The following is a 15,442-nucleotide window of genomic DNA, read 5'->3' as shown; positions in this document are numbered from 1 at the left end:
AAATCGATGATACTTGTGTTATTTACAAGTAAAATCTAATTCAATTATATAAAAACAGCAAGCTTTGCTCGCTCTTCCGCCTTATTCATTAAGATTTCAAATAATCTAATCAAAATATAACAAAAGGCATGTTATTCAGAGCTTGTATAGTTGTATGTTAGGCAAATAATTTTTTATTCCGTTCAGAAGTTGCAACAATTATCACTACAAACTTACAAACTTTGCCCCTGTAAGATTCCTACAGTATTTGTAGCAAACGCTCTACTCACGTTGCAGATTAGATTAACGTGTAAACTGAACATTGAACGTAACACGCCGTCACGTTGTTTCTTACAGCCGTTTTCAATAAACGATCCCAATCTCAATCTTCAATCCGATTCCGAGAATGAACCAATCAAAATAACTCATTTGTAAGCATGTCAGAAAAAAGTTTATTCTGATTGGTCTATTTTTTAAATACATTCGTTTATAAAAATGGCGGTTAGCAATGTTTATTCTATAGGATTTACGTTAATACTTACAAAATAATTAACTGATGATCAAACCATATTTTTCTCAGAGATATACACACATATATAGTAAATGAATTCTAGGATTTTTTTATTTATCTGTATTGTTTATTTAATCTTGATATTTATATCGGTATCATAAAGTTGTAACACATATCAAAAATCTTATCACAAAACACGAAAATCACCTTAAACGTTAGTCCCATCCGAGAATAGAACTGCCACCCGTCAATTCAGAAGGAACGTTGTACACTAAACTTCTTATCGATCTACTCAAATATCAATCGTTATCGTCATGGTATCGGTAGATTATATACATACTTTAAAAATGCATTGATACGCTATGTTTACTGTGTTTGGATTATAAATGAAATAAAATTAGTTGTTATAATTAGTCCGGCATTTCAGAAATATTCGGACAACCAAAACTACGAGGAGCGTAGGTCCGAAAATATCAAAGTCAAAAACACCACTAATTCCTCTTTGTAATGGATTAAATTGAAAAAAAAATCAGAGCAAGGTCGTTTCGTTACGCAATAAAAGCTTTAAAAATTATAACAATTATATTTTGCAATTGAGAGCAAAAAAAAATAACAAGAACATAGCTCTGACCGAGTTTCAGTTATATTCCTCATTTATATAAAAAGGGTAACCCACGCATTCACTCGATAAACAGAGTAATATCGAAAACAAAATTAAAATGATGCAACGCAAAAAGCCATAGTATAAAAGGCAATATAAAATTTAATTTACTTATTCATTCGTGGCAAAAAGAAAAGATGTTGCAAAAAATATTATTGTTAGCAAATTGTTATTCATGAACTTGGTGAAGGTAAGTGTGCAAAATTAGATATGAGCAGGATTAAATAACTTCCGCCCAAATTCGTAACGGAGCTATAAAAACGCACGTTGGCAATAGCTAATGTCTCTGGTAGTGTTGGGATCAATGACGGTAGCTCGGCATTCAATAAAAAGTTTAAAAATAGTGCTAACAAACTTTTTGTTGATCTACAGTCTATGATCATCAAATTGAATTTGAAAAAAGAACAGAACTTTTTAGTGACAAGAATTCAAGAAACAATATTACCGCTAATGATATATTTTAATAAGTAATAATGGTACATCTATCACCATCGAATCATAGAGAATACGTCAAAATCACTTCAACAATCTGACTGAGTCATGCAATGTCGTCGGCAACAACGACCAAGGTTGACGACGCAAAGCTAGCCCTATTGTTTTACGCCGCCATTGTGATTTTTTACTCTATTTTTCCATTTACCGCGACCCTATTAGCAGTTGAATCGCAGACCCATAATGGGAGGAAGCACGCCTCCTCCCGACTCGAATTAAACACCTTTGTGCCTAATCGATACAATTACAATTGTAATTTGATTTTGATTTCGGCGAAACATAAACGGTTTCTTCAAACGTTAAATATTCAAATTTATTCTAACGCGACATCTCGAGTTCTTAGAAAGATGACACAATCGCGACGGATTTTTTGAATAAGATGTTTAGTTTTAGAAAAAACTGTAACAAATGTTTTAAAAGGAAACTAATCGTGTGATTTTATTGAATTTTCATTAAAATCATTAACTCCAAAAAAGTGTCCGAAATCAGTAGCCGGTTCAATTACTTCAATTATTTAAACAATATAACAGTTCTACCACAAAATAAAATAATAATAGAACTAATCCATTTCTTCGTTGAACTCTACTTAAAAATAACAAACTCACTTCGCAAAGGATGTATGCAAACAGATTCCTTTGCTTCGAAAAAAAAAGCAGCTCGCCGGCCGCTTCCGGCTTTATCGGCTTAAAGGGTGATTCTTAGGCGGCGTTATCACAAGCGGCAAGTGCAAGGTCAGACCGCAGTGCGGGACAGACGTGCAGACGGCGGTATCGATCGCATCCCGCTCCCCGTCTGCACCACGCACACCAGCGCGCTGTGGACGACCCTTTACACTTTACGACGCTGTTATGGGAAAAGGTAGACGGAGTTCGGTCGATCGGAATAATCCGGGATACGCCCTTTACTCCCGACGAATATAAAGTGGCCCGGAAATGTATTTGCTGCTAGAATATTCTAGGGTTTATATTATTGGGAACGGTTTAGGTACCGGAAAATTGCGATGGGATTACGATGTGGGGAATCTTCGTCGCGCAAGGTTTTCGGAAAGTGTCTTATAAAATCGTATTAAATTGAAATTAAATAAGGTGTGATAACATTTACATTTTTTACAACGTACACTATTTTTTTCTAGGCTTTTTAAAGAACTGCAAATCCATTACTTTTTATATTATAGGTAAATAGCTATTTTCTAAATCTAGTAGAAGGCAATTACAAAAAGAAAGGAGGAAAAAATAAATACAATTGACAATAGATTTGCAAGCCGCTGAGTGTTCGAGTGGCCACTCCTTCCCCTTGGCATTTACATCGTTAAGTTATAAATGTATTGCCAAAAAAGATAAAAGCGGCCCGTTCCATATAAAGGCGCTAACTGACTCTTCGGTAACCGAGTAGAATAATGTATGATGCGGAATTGGGTCGGCGATATTAGCCTCATCAGCGTCTACCGAAATTAAACACGTTCTACCCATTTGCTTTGAATCTACGTTTGCTTTTCCCAGTTGACGTCGGAATTCTGCGTCATAATTTTTTCAATGAATTTATTTACTGTATTTTTTGTCTAAATTTAAGTTAGAATCCAATATAATTATATGACTTAAAAACATATCAATCAACCATTTACAAAAATAAACAATAATAATACATGCATACAAAGCTAAACGCACTAGTTTACTAATACAAAACAATTTCATATGCAATTTTAACTAAATATAAAATGATACTAATGTGCAGTAGGATGTAAAGGCGCTCATTACGGCCACCGCGTACTATGGGGTTGTCGACACAAAAAGGGAGTTTGCCAAGGTCAACTTTCGTAGTAGCCCTACTGAGATACACTTTTCGCCTTACTGCATATTTAGGTTTAGTTTTATCGTATTCTAAATACCCACATAACGAATAGTGCATCTAATGCTAAGATCTTATGGGACCATTTAAATGTCATCTCGAAAGTAACATTGATTTTGAATATAGAATAGAGAATACTCGAAAGTCGATCTTGTCAAGTGGCCAGATCTTTTTTTATAGCTTGAAAATTCTGACATAATACTGGCCACTACAATCAGTGAATTGGCGATCGAAGTCGAATTCAATTCAAATTCAATACACCGTTCGGAAATTGCATTTAAAAATGAACGTAAAAAAGTCTCTAATCGTGGCACATTTGAATGAACAGTACGCACCCCTTTGTGGAAAGCGCTTTATCTGGATAAGAGCCAACAAACAAACATACACCTTCATATCAAGCAGAACACAAGTTTAAAATACAGTGAAATGTGTTTTTTAACTCACAATTTATTTCGTTGTAGTGAGTGTAATTTTTTATACGCAATTTAAGTCTTAATAAAAACCTTTAAGTTGTTGCTCAGGTAGGCCCCATTTAACTTATATTTTATTGGACATTTAAATCTCTACTGGTTATAAAACACGTGAGTCATACTGTATTCATTTTAAATGACAAATATAGTTATGAGTGTTGTAATTTACATCAATACTAGGTCATGGCGGTATAATACACAGAAGTCTAAACATTTATCGGATATGAATAAATTTCATAGAAATATTAATATATTTAATCTAATTTTAATGTGCCCACATGATGTCCTCGGTGCAATAACAATGTTTCAGCGCATGTTACTCTAAAAGTTTTTAACTCTAACTAAATAATATTACAATTACATTAAAGTAATCTAACCACAACCAGGAAAGCATAACCTTCCAAAAAACAGTTCCGAAACCAAGGCCAATAAACAAAAAACACATTAGGCGCGTGTAATTTTCTCGACGATGACATTTCTGACATTAGTTTGACGCTTGACGTCTTGCCTTGTCAAACGGTCTTTACTCGACGCGTAGATTTACAATATTAGCTTAATAAATAATAACGTTAACTACAAAAATATGTCATATTTCTATGCATTAAGGTCCATCAGATTGACTTGGCACGGAAACGCGTGGCACGGAACGGAGCTAAACAGACGAATAGTCTAAATGTAAGTATGTGATATTTTGTGTAGACCGTACGAAATAAATATTATGATCTATAGACCTACGTAGGGTTTGGTGGGGTTGTGTGTAGAGGGCGCATCGAGTCACCAGACTAATTTCAGCGTGGCAAAGTTAATTATTGCGCGTGGCATTGTTCTGTAATACTTCTGGCAAAGTTAGAAGCGAAGTACAAAAGACCAAAGTAAAGGGAATATTGATGAAGTGTTATAAATCGTATTTATCTCTTCAGCCTGTCACAGATCAATTTGAATATTGACATTACATAAATACACAAAATTGTTCTGTTAGATAAATGTCAACGTGGTTGAAAACGTGACATCCATCATATAGATAAGCTTAAATCTTGGGGACACTTTCGATCATTTGCATTGTCCAGACATTACGTCTATGATTGCAACACATTACTGTATCAGATAAAAATGCCTAGACTTATCGCGTAGATAAATTATTACACTAACCTGTTACCATAAAAATGTAATTTGTGCAACTATTTCTGTAATTTAGATATTGTTGATGTATATCATTTAGAAAACAAAACATATGGACTATGAATTCTATTTTCGAAATTCTCATAGAATTCTACGATCGAATTTGGCGCGCTGTCCAATGTATTTGTAGACTTCACTTAACTACAAAGACTAAATCTTTAGGTATGAAGATTTCCTTACAATCCAAAATAAAACTAATGTAATCATAACATAGTAGGCTTTGTAAAACCCTTACATTAAACACAGTATAAATAAAACTTTCTCAGCCTTGTTATACCAAGGCCATTTGACATTACGAAATATTTTCTAACATCACGAGCATGACATGTCATGTCATAAGATCACGTCAAATTATCAATATATCAGCGTACATCTCAATGGCAGTCCGCTGAGTTTTGGCGCCATTTAGTCGAGTGACGGTTTTTATGGAAGTCGTAATACGCGATGTTTATCTAAATTGTCGACCACGTAATTACTTTGACCATCAAAGTCGGAGGAAAGATTTGGAAGGCTGTGAGTAATTGTGTTACCAAGGCTTATTTATTGAACCCACCACGGGATTGTAATGAGCTTGGAAATGTTGTTTAGAACGATAGCCAATTAACTTTCGATAGGTTAATTTAAAATTTTATTTGTCTAAGAGTCGTAAATAGAGACTGCTAAATGCAAACGGAGTACTGTTACTGGCATGTGTATAGTTATACGTCGCTTTCTATCTATTTTTGTATATTTTGAGTATTCAAATACGAATAATAAGTAGTCCAAAAAATGATCAAACTAATATCAAATATAATTAAAATTATAACTAAATATAATTGCCATACAGACAAAACAAAAGCGTCCAACAATAGACTCATACTAACTACTCCAAGAGATTTACCCCAAATTATCGATTACTGAGCAACCGTAATCGTCGCCAAAACACTCGAGGCAGAATAATCGTCTTCAATTTCAATCGTATCTCTAATAAGGATTTGTCCTTCCAGTTTCCAAACACCCCATACATTTGTAGCCGAGAATTCGCTCATGTCAACAAATCGATTTACGACCCTCGCCTGAGCGAATCGATGCTAAGAACATCACGTTTTGAGTGGCTAGACGTAAGGGGAACTAGGGTTGTTATACAAATTGGTAATTTAGACTGGAAACTTTTTGCTAGAAATAAAAGGCTTAGCCGGCTTTATATTATTATATTAAAATGAAGCATACCAGCAGTGGTTTAATAGTAACTGCGGAGTATTATGAAAACCTTTGTTTTTATTAAGAATCTATTTGCAGATTATGATTGTGCTGTTATTGAGACATGATAAAGGCATATCAATACAAAACACTTCAGTTTATTTCTGGCAAGCGAAATACGATGCAACATCTCTATAGTTCATTTTGAACGATAAATTACTAACACTAGTTCCAGTAAAGTCACTGTAACGATTACTGTGCAGGAACTTTTGTCTCTATATTTAAATTAAAACTTCTTTAGAATCCTTGTGATTTGAAGCTCGATGAAACGAAAATGCATCACGATATTTGAAAAAGAAACAGCATTAACTAACCTGCATGCTACATTTTGCATCATTTTATTTATGCATTTTCAAAGCGCCATAGCTGGCGCAGCGTGATTACCTACGTAACGTAAACCAGTTTTCTCATTTTTCTTTTATTCCAATACACTTCCCGTTGTACTGGCACGATCCAAAACAAATATTGACTTCGCAATCCGTCGGATAGTATCAGCAAAGATTAAAACACCGTGTTCCACGTCCCTCGGAGCGGTATTCTAATGAGATAGGGAGATTTGAGTGATACCAGGCTGTAGCGGTGAAAGTAAAAGGACAGCACATCAAATGTGCCTTCGGGTTTAGGTTTGGTCCGAGTTGTGAGCGATGGACTTGTATACGTATACAGAACAGAATTCTGTTTCCTTCTGTTGACAGTTAAAACTTAGGGCGCCTTCAAATGCTTCAGCAGTAAGGTTTGCGGTAAACTGATGATGTTCGTCAAATCTTATGAATTACCAAAGTAGTGCGACTATTTTGAAGACGGCCTTAAGCTCGATTTCGTTGCCTATAAGACTTTATCATCTTACAGGCAACAAAAAGACTTTATCGTTTTTTTATTCTGTGTTGCAGAAAATTATACTTGGTGAAATTTTTTAAACTAAATAACATCTGCCTTTTCCAAAGTATACAAACGACCCCAGTAATGTCTAAGGTGAGTCACGACTTCTTCCGAGAATGTCTCTACGCATGCTACAAAGATCTATACCCCAAGCACGAGTATTAATAACTGCGTCAAGTATTCATATTGAGTAAGTTAACATTACTGTATTTCTCTATAGTCGTTCAATATTCACAACGCCGTATTTTAGTTCCAAATTATCTCAACAGGTCGCTATTTAAAATTCCATACCAAAACTTACGTAAATTAAACCATAACGTAACGTTTACGAAAACACAAGCGTTTGTGCTGGTTACTCTAATCAGCGCAGCATGAAATAATGTATTTGAACGTGTAAAATATTCTATATTATTTGGATTCCGTCGATATAACTCTATCACCAGTTCGGAAAGCAGCTCTCACTTGAGTAAAACGAGCAAGAAATTCTAGTGTTGCTCTTTTTAAAATCAGTTTATGGTTTAAGTTACAGCAAATAACGCAGTGCAATGCCATAGAAGTATTACTGTTTGTAGTCAAGTTGCGTTTAATCGATGGTTTAAAAATTCCATAAAAGCAATTTGAATAATGTTAAGTAAAACGTATCGATTTTATCTATAGTTGCGTGTTTATGTCAGTATATTTTCTACGATTTCTTATCACATACATTATTACATAATATAGGCCCTACAAGTCTATAAATAAGATAGTGATAATGAAATTCCGTATTTATCTTTTAAATTATCTAGTTACCATATTTTAATATAAACTTTTACTTATCTTATTTAACATTTCAATGTTTTCTTAAGATCCCTTACAAAACAATATGTGACTATTGAAGATTTTGTAAAGATGTTCACAACATGCAGTTGAAAAGATACTTTATTGTTGTTTCCAATAATGTCTTTTTCTCCTTCTATCTTCTTCCAACAGATTGTACTACTGGATGACAAGAGAAGCAAGTAACTCGCCAAATGGCAAGCACCACCACAACTACTGTTTGTTGTTGCTACTGTTAGTATGGTATGATATACCATACTAACAGTAGCAACATAAATTTAAATACAAACTTATGAGAACATACTGCTATTCTCGTCATTTAGTCTTTAAGTATAAGGTTCATAATTCCAATAAAATCCTAATCATAATTTATGCAAGAATGAACCGCGATTTCTTATGACTTGTCGCAATTTAAAACGCGACGGTTTTGTAGAAAAGTGTACGAAAGCAAAGTCTGCGGTACATGTTAAATATGTTGTATGTAAATAGAATTTTTAAGTAGGTCGTTATTCATAGCAGACAAAACAATGTGTTTACTTTACCAATTATAAAACTTGATTTATAAATGTTTAGACAGATTTATTACATTTATTTTTTCAGCAACATGTACTAATATAAATTCCCAAAATACTACTCCTACCAAGTTAACAGACTAGGCTTTAGTTACCCATCGACTGGTCTAGCTATAGCTCCAACCTATCTATACTATACTAATATATAAAGCGGAAGAGTTTGTTTGTGCGCATTTATCTCAGGAACTACTAAACCGATTCTGTATTATATTCATTATTAGGAAGCCACATTACTCCTTAAGGCTACAAGGAACTTTTTATCCAGGAAAAACATTCAAGCGGGCCGCACACAAAAAAATTTCATGGGATAATTATTCTATTTATCTACGGAGATTAATTATTGGCTAGAATATAATATTAAAACTTAATAATTCGACCACAACACCGTGCCATATCTATCATCATCATCATCAGCCGCAGGATGTCCACTGCTGAACATAAGCCTCCCCCAAAGATTTCCAGATCACCCAATTGGAAGCGGCGCGCATCCAGCGACCTCCTGCCACCTTTATGAGGTCATCTGTCCACCTCGTGGGTAGACGTCCGACGCCGCGCTTGCCATATCTATATTCTAAAATATTTTTACTAAAATCAAAATATTCGGCTTTTTTGCATCTTAACTAAATGCGACGTCTGTATGTTCATAACTAGATTTCGTCGCGACAGATTTCGCTGCGGTTTCCACTGCCGTCTCAACCATTTATGCTTAAAAGGTTTTCGTAAAACATTACAGAGAGTGCTTTAGTTATTTACAAATGTTTGTAGAATGGTGGAAATAAACATTTCATCGTATAGCCGTAACTTTACGACTGTATTATATTGAGGTAGTATATTTATAGAGCAAATTCCAGAAATTTTTGCCGTCATAGCTCCTATTATCAATGACCTTAAGTGCGCTTACGATACTGAAAACTGCTAGTTATCATAATTAGCAATTAACATCAATTGTTCCAAAAATATATTACGGATTTACCGCGGTCTTTAATATCAGAATTTTCTTCTTTCTCTTCATACGGATACGACTTTTCAGCCGTCATAGCCATGGGCAGACTGAAAGTGTGACCATGTCCAAAACCTTCGAAACGTCAGGAGAAAATTATAATATACAGACCTCGATAAAATTCGTAAAATAGTTTTATTTCAATGTCTAACATTCGCGTAAACATAAGAAATCATTATCATTGTACCACTCTCTTTTCATTAATCTCTTTCCAATAATGTCAGGTATACAACCAGTGATTTCAGGAATTTTAAGAGATTCTCTAGAATCCTTCAACGTATCCCAAATCGTCTCTCTCGATTAACATTAGAACACATTTAACTCAATCTCGGAGTTGGCCTTGCAGTTCCACCAAGTTTGGGCAGCCTTTAGTTTTAAAATGGCGTTTTGTCGAGCGGTCACGTAATCAAAGGACATTATGCCGGAAACACTAATTGGATACTAAACGTGTGTTTCATTTATTGACACAGTTGCAAAATACAATATGTCTGAATTTGGATAGTCCATATAAGACTGAAAGATTAAATGTTAATAGCACACATTAACAGCACTACTGGTATTAGTATAGTATGAAGTATATGGTTTTAGAAATCTAGCAAAGGTGCAACATAAATAGATGCTCAAGGATCCAAAAGAAACTTGAAGAGTAAACCGATGTATAGTTTATATACGGTTTACATAGAAGACTTAATAGCAAAGCAGCCAGAAAGTTACAAATTTCTTAATTCTGTGATAACTTCATTCATTATTTATTGCTAATTTTAATATAACACATTTTTTGACTTACGACACTTTACCACCGAGCGATACGTTAAACTAAGAATATTAAATCAAGTACATGGATTACTTCAAGCCAGTCATATTGAAGGGCAGCGAGAAAACGAAAGGAACTTCGACTGCTGATATCATTAAAAATGAAATACGTTTGATTAAGTTAACTGTTTGTGTATAATTTAACGTTGCCTACAATTTGATACAAATGCTCTGATAGCATCTATTTTGTATCATAAATATTGTATTTATTTACTACATTTTATGTACAGAGTATCAAGGCGGTCTTAGTGCCAAAAACATTTTCTGCCAGTATACGTTTAGGTGATGCAGGACTAAAGAAGATCGTTCTATACAACGAGAGATTTAATTGATATTTAATTACTTAATTAACATTACATTCATATTTTTTTGTCTGATTCATATTGAATATATTTGCATACAAAAAATGTGTCGAGTTTCAAATTAAACATATCACTGAGGCAATTAACAAGCATGGAAACATTGAACATGATGTGACACCCATAAAGCAATACGCATCGGATAGCAAATTCTATTGGTATTTTCATTAGACAAATAGTTTCATTTTAATTATAGTCCCCATCAACCTCGAACAGTAAACACGTATTTATATTTTTTATCTCATTAACTACCTAATTCCCGATCGCCGTAACATAGCCCCCCACTAATATATAGTATAAACATAAAAATATACCAATACTGTTAACTTGCAAAAAAAACGCCTTAAATGCAGCAATACTTTGCCAACACAAAATCGCCTTTATACCAACGCCATTGTCACAGCTGATCTTGTACGCACCTGTACGTGATGACAGTCATTGGCCAAGCGACAGGCAACACTGGTATCGGTCAAGTGGAACTTGCAACAGTGCGTAGGCCTGATATCGACGATTTCAAATCTTATGCAATCAGGTTCAGAGCATTCCGTAACTTTATTTACGTTATTTGTAATTCTGTTGGTTTTATTAATGGTGTATGTTGCTGCTCGTATTTTTGAACTGCAAACCGTCTGTTAGATAGTAAAAAATATATAATTCTTAGTAAAATAATATGCTTTATTCATCACGTAGGCAAACATAGTTGCACTTATATTAAGTCAAGGTACATGAGTATATTTAATTATTATATAATAATAATTCTTCCAATTAAGTCTCTTATATGACTAAAGACATTATATTGGACATAAAAAATATGAGAGTACAAAGTAAACAAAAAAGCCAGCTCGGGCTGACAGGAAAGAAGAAATAATAAGGATAAAATAAATAAGGAAGAAAATGATGCCAGAATCAGTCTCAAAACAGCGAGTGAAGTAGAGGATTAGAATAGAGAGACAAAAAGACGTAAGTCTTTATTATTTCTCTACAAATGAACATAGAGTATAATTGCCATAAAACCAAACATAAAATAAACGCATAAAAAATCTTAAAGCCCGCAACACCTCAAACCCTGCTTATTTTATCATTTAAATTAATAGACGCATGACCTTGAAACCAAACACTTTCTTTAATACTCGTGTCATAAATCACAGCGACTAACCGTTAATTAGAGCCTAGATGCGTATCGACTGGTTGGACAACATTCGACGACACGCCGACTGCAAGTCGATGCGTAAATAAACATGCATTAGAGTGTTGATTGGCTGTGTTTACCTTGGAAGTTTTAGTTACAACTGGTAAGGCTGAAGGGCAGAAGAAAAGCAGAGTGGCATAACTGGTAATACTAGAAGAAAAGCAGCTTGATAAGGTACAACAAAAACAGGTTTTTAAAGGGATTTTGATAGACGGAGAAGAGGAGTACAAATATGGAAATATTACGTAGGCGATATACTTACATATTATGATAAATTCATAATATTATTTAACCGGTTAAAGGTAAAAAGGTTTTCGAAACGTATTGAAGACAAGATGCTGTCTCACTCATATTGATAACGTATACAAGAATCAAAACTCTAAAACCAACAAGGTTATTAATTGAAAAAAAAACATTAACTAACTTTGCAGATATTATAATCACTGGAGTGACGACCACTGCATAATACTACAAATTAATTCACATTTTCTGTAACATAACTAGAAATAAGTACAGAAATACGTATATCCATGCATTTTTAGACTGAATTGATTAACGCGCCGCATTGAAACTACAAAGCATACGGCTCCCCTCATGTAAAGGGATTTGAGCCATAATTCACCGCGCTATCCTAATGCTGTTTGACAGGAGCTCTGATGGATACAAGTAGCCCGTCTACATTACATCTACATTATAGATCAAATTATTATGTACTCGTGGTGGTTTAACTATTGTCTTAATGTATACTGCTAGTGTTGTGCCTGCTCTGTTAATGAAAGTATTTCGTTCACCACGTTGATAATGTGAGTTGGTAGTTTACATATCTTGTTCCTGCGAAATTTTAAGTTATTAGACTCTAATAATATGCCTAGAACATTTCTCTTATTTGTAATAAATTTAAAATCTAGTAAATGATGTTAGAATAGTATTTTTTATTAGTCTTATAGACTAGATAGTAGTTTCTTGGTAAGAAACTAGTTGTTACAATAAAGAAAGATGAAATCTTGAGTATGCAGGTTTCCTTTTATTATTTAAAGAAGCTATAACAATAAATACACAATACACACCTCACTTCGAAATGTCAAAGTTGCATTCTCTACATAGAAAACAGCCTACGTCCTTCTTCTCTGCAGTTTTATTAACTTCTGGTTTATAGTATACTAACTAAACTCGGAATGATGGTATTTCAAGTAATATATTTTGATATAACGTGTACACAAAATAATTAACCTGCTCGAGCATCAGCAAATACTAAATATAGTAAAGTGAGATTTTGCGGCGTGAATATAGTGATGAGAAATTTTACCGTAAACGGATCTTGACTGGTTGCCGGGTGTTAAATGATATAAACTGAATGTGCATTTACAAGGTCCCTTAATGTGCATTAATAGAAACTTAAATAGCTATAAAAATTGTGAAGATTTCTCTGAATCTAATATGCGGATAGAAAATGTCCTCACCATATCTGTCCGTGATGGATGTTGATGATTGAACTATAATTATTTAGTATTCTGAATAATATTTTTAATCTTTATTAGTGAGAATGCTAATTAATCGCAGGCTAACTCTAAACCACGTAAGAACATAAAAATGTTATTCAGCCAAAGACCCTCAAAGATAACTAGAAACGGCAAATTAAAATAGAAATTAAATGAAAACCCGTAATCAACGAACAATAATTTTAAATTATAATTTATATTAATAACGCAAGCAATAAATCAGCTGTGTAGAATCGCGAGCGCCTTGTACTAAAGGAAGCTGACGCTGGCTAATATACTTACAAGGGGCGAAAGTTAGGTCCGCCAGTCTAGGCTGGCTAGCTACACAAATATTAGACTGTCGCTAAACGGAAACTTTAAGCCCTAATGTTTGTTGATGTTTACTGACATTTTATGTGAATTGAGTTGTGATCAAATAGACGTGTCAGTAATGAGCTGTATGTTCTAGATATGTATGTCTAAATGTGTTGATGAGTAGAAGTATCACAGTAAGGAGTTAGTAACATAATGGTCAGAATGAAACATTTTATGTTAAAAGAGAGAAAAATAACGGTCAAGCCTGACTAATCTTTGGAATAATTGTTTCGAATTTGTTGGGAATGGTTGTAGTAATCCTTTGAAGTTATATTACTGAATAGCTTTTGCCTGCGATCCACATTAATAAGTTTTTCCAGGATAAATATTTTGTAGAGATAAAAATTAGTCTATGACACTCAGGAGTAATATAGCTTTCTATTAGTAAAAAAATATCAAAATAGGTTTATTACTTTGAGATTAGCACGTTTAAACAAACACTCTTCAGCTTTATATATTAATATAGCTTTAATACTTTATTTTAATTTGAGGTCAGGACTATACAGAATAACTATTTACTTTGTTAATCTATAAAAATATTTGTTGTTTTCAATTTGTCCGCGCTTTAAAACCATAATAACTCGTTTGAAGTTTTTTATGAATATTCGGCTAGGTCACCTCAATGTCGATTAGAACAAATGGATATTGAAATATAATACTAATAAATTCTATCCAATACAATTCTTTATCAAATCAAATACACCTTGCAGAGTCATAATTGAAACTATATATTTTTCTCAAATAGAAACGCGTGCCCTTCGCACTCTCAACCTCATTGCAATCGAAACGGATATATTTACCTGTTCTCTGAGTGAATTCACAAAGATTGCGGCCTTTATAATTTCGTATAAAACGTGAATGTTTCAAAAAAAAAAAAAAGGAGAAAAATGTATTAATTACTATTGTGTTACACTACTGTATTAGGTTATCTTATCCTGTAAAAGTAGATGTAAGAGGAAATACATAAATAAATAATAAATAAAAATAAAAATATACGAATTACTTTTGAAGTTGGTTGACAATAAATGACTGGTTACTCGACAAGTATTGAAGTCAATTCATACGGATACCACATGTTATTAAATAGCTATTTTAAATTGAAACAGCTACAACTATTCTGACTGCATTTATGTGCATCGCAAGGTCATATTACGTGCCAGCACAATATAAGACGAAAATATTACTTTTAAATTTTGCTCCAATATCAAAATTGTAACTGATTCTTTAATAATTATCGCATCAGGTCGTTAACCTCTTCGCTTAAGGCCTAAAACTATTTGCAATATATGCATATTATTCAATTATGGAGTAGTATTAGTAATAAATGCTAAATTAGAGCAGGTAGCATAATCAGATATCAAATGACTCACGAACAAGTATTGCTATGTCATTATCATAATTATTGGTATATTACTTTATGAATGATATAAATTAAGTTTATAACAATTAAGCTACGATAGATAAAAGATATGGGTCGACAACTGACGAACTTTAATCCAATTTGAGAAGGCCTATTTTAGAATGAATTTTCCAAATATAACAATTAAATTGCATATTGTGTTACACTTATGTGACAAACAGATAG

At 33.5% G+C, this 15,442-nt stretch overlaps 1 protein-coding gene across 4 annotated transcripts in view; it reads right to left on the bottom strand.

Moving 5' to 3' along the window:
• The window catches only part of LOC115451827 (uncharacterized protein DDB_G0287625), a 178,534-nt gene that overhangs the window by 147,104 nt on the left and 15,988 nt on the right, over nt 1-15,442 (bottom strand). The window contains exon 1 of one of the 4 annotated variants that reach the window (XM_037443106.1): nt 698-778. The exons of 1 other annotated variant lie outside the window; for it this stretch is intronic. The gene's annotated coding sequence lies outside the window, so the exon portion shown is untranslated. Of the gene's footprint in view, nt 1-521; nt 779-15,442 lie in introns of those variants that run through there. 2 more of the 4 variants (XM_037443103.1, XM_037443105.1) reach the window with 2 other exon arrangements.

The sequence above is a fragment of the Manduca sexta genome, chromosome 26 (genome assembly GCF_014839805.1).
Source record: "Manduca sexta isolate Smith_Timp_Sample1 chromosome 26, JHU_Msex_v1.0, whole genome shotgun sequence".
Taxonomy (NCBI): Eukaryota; Metazoa; Arthropoda; class Insecta; order Lepidoptera; family Sphingidae; genus Manduca; species Manduca sexta.
The sequence above is the reverse complement of the archived record's forward strand: the minus strand, read 5'-3'. Positions and strand labels throughout refer to the sequence as shown.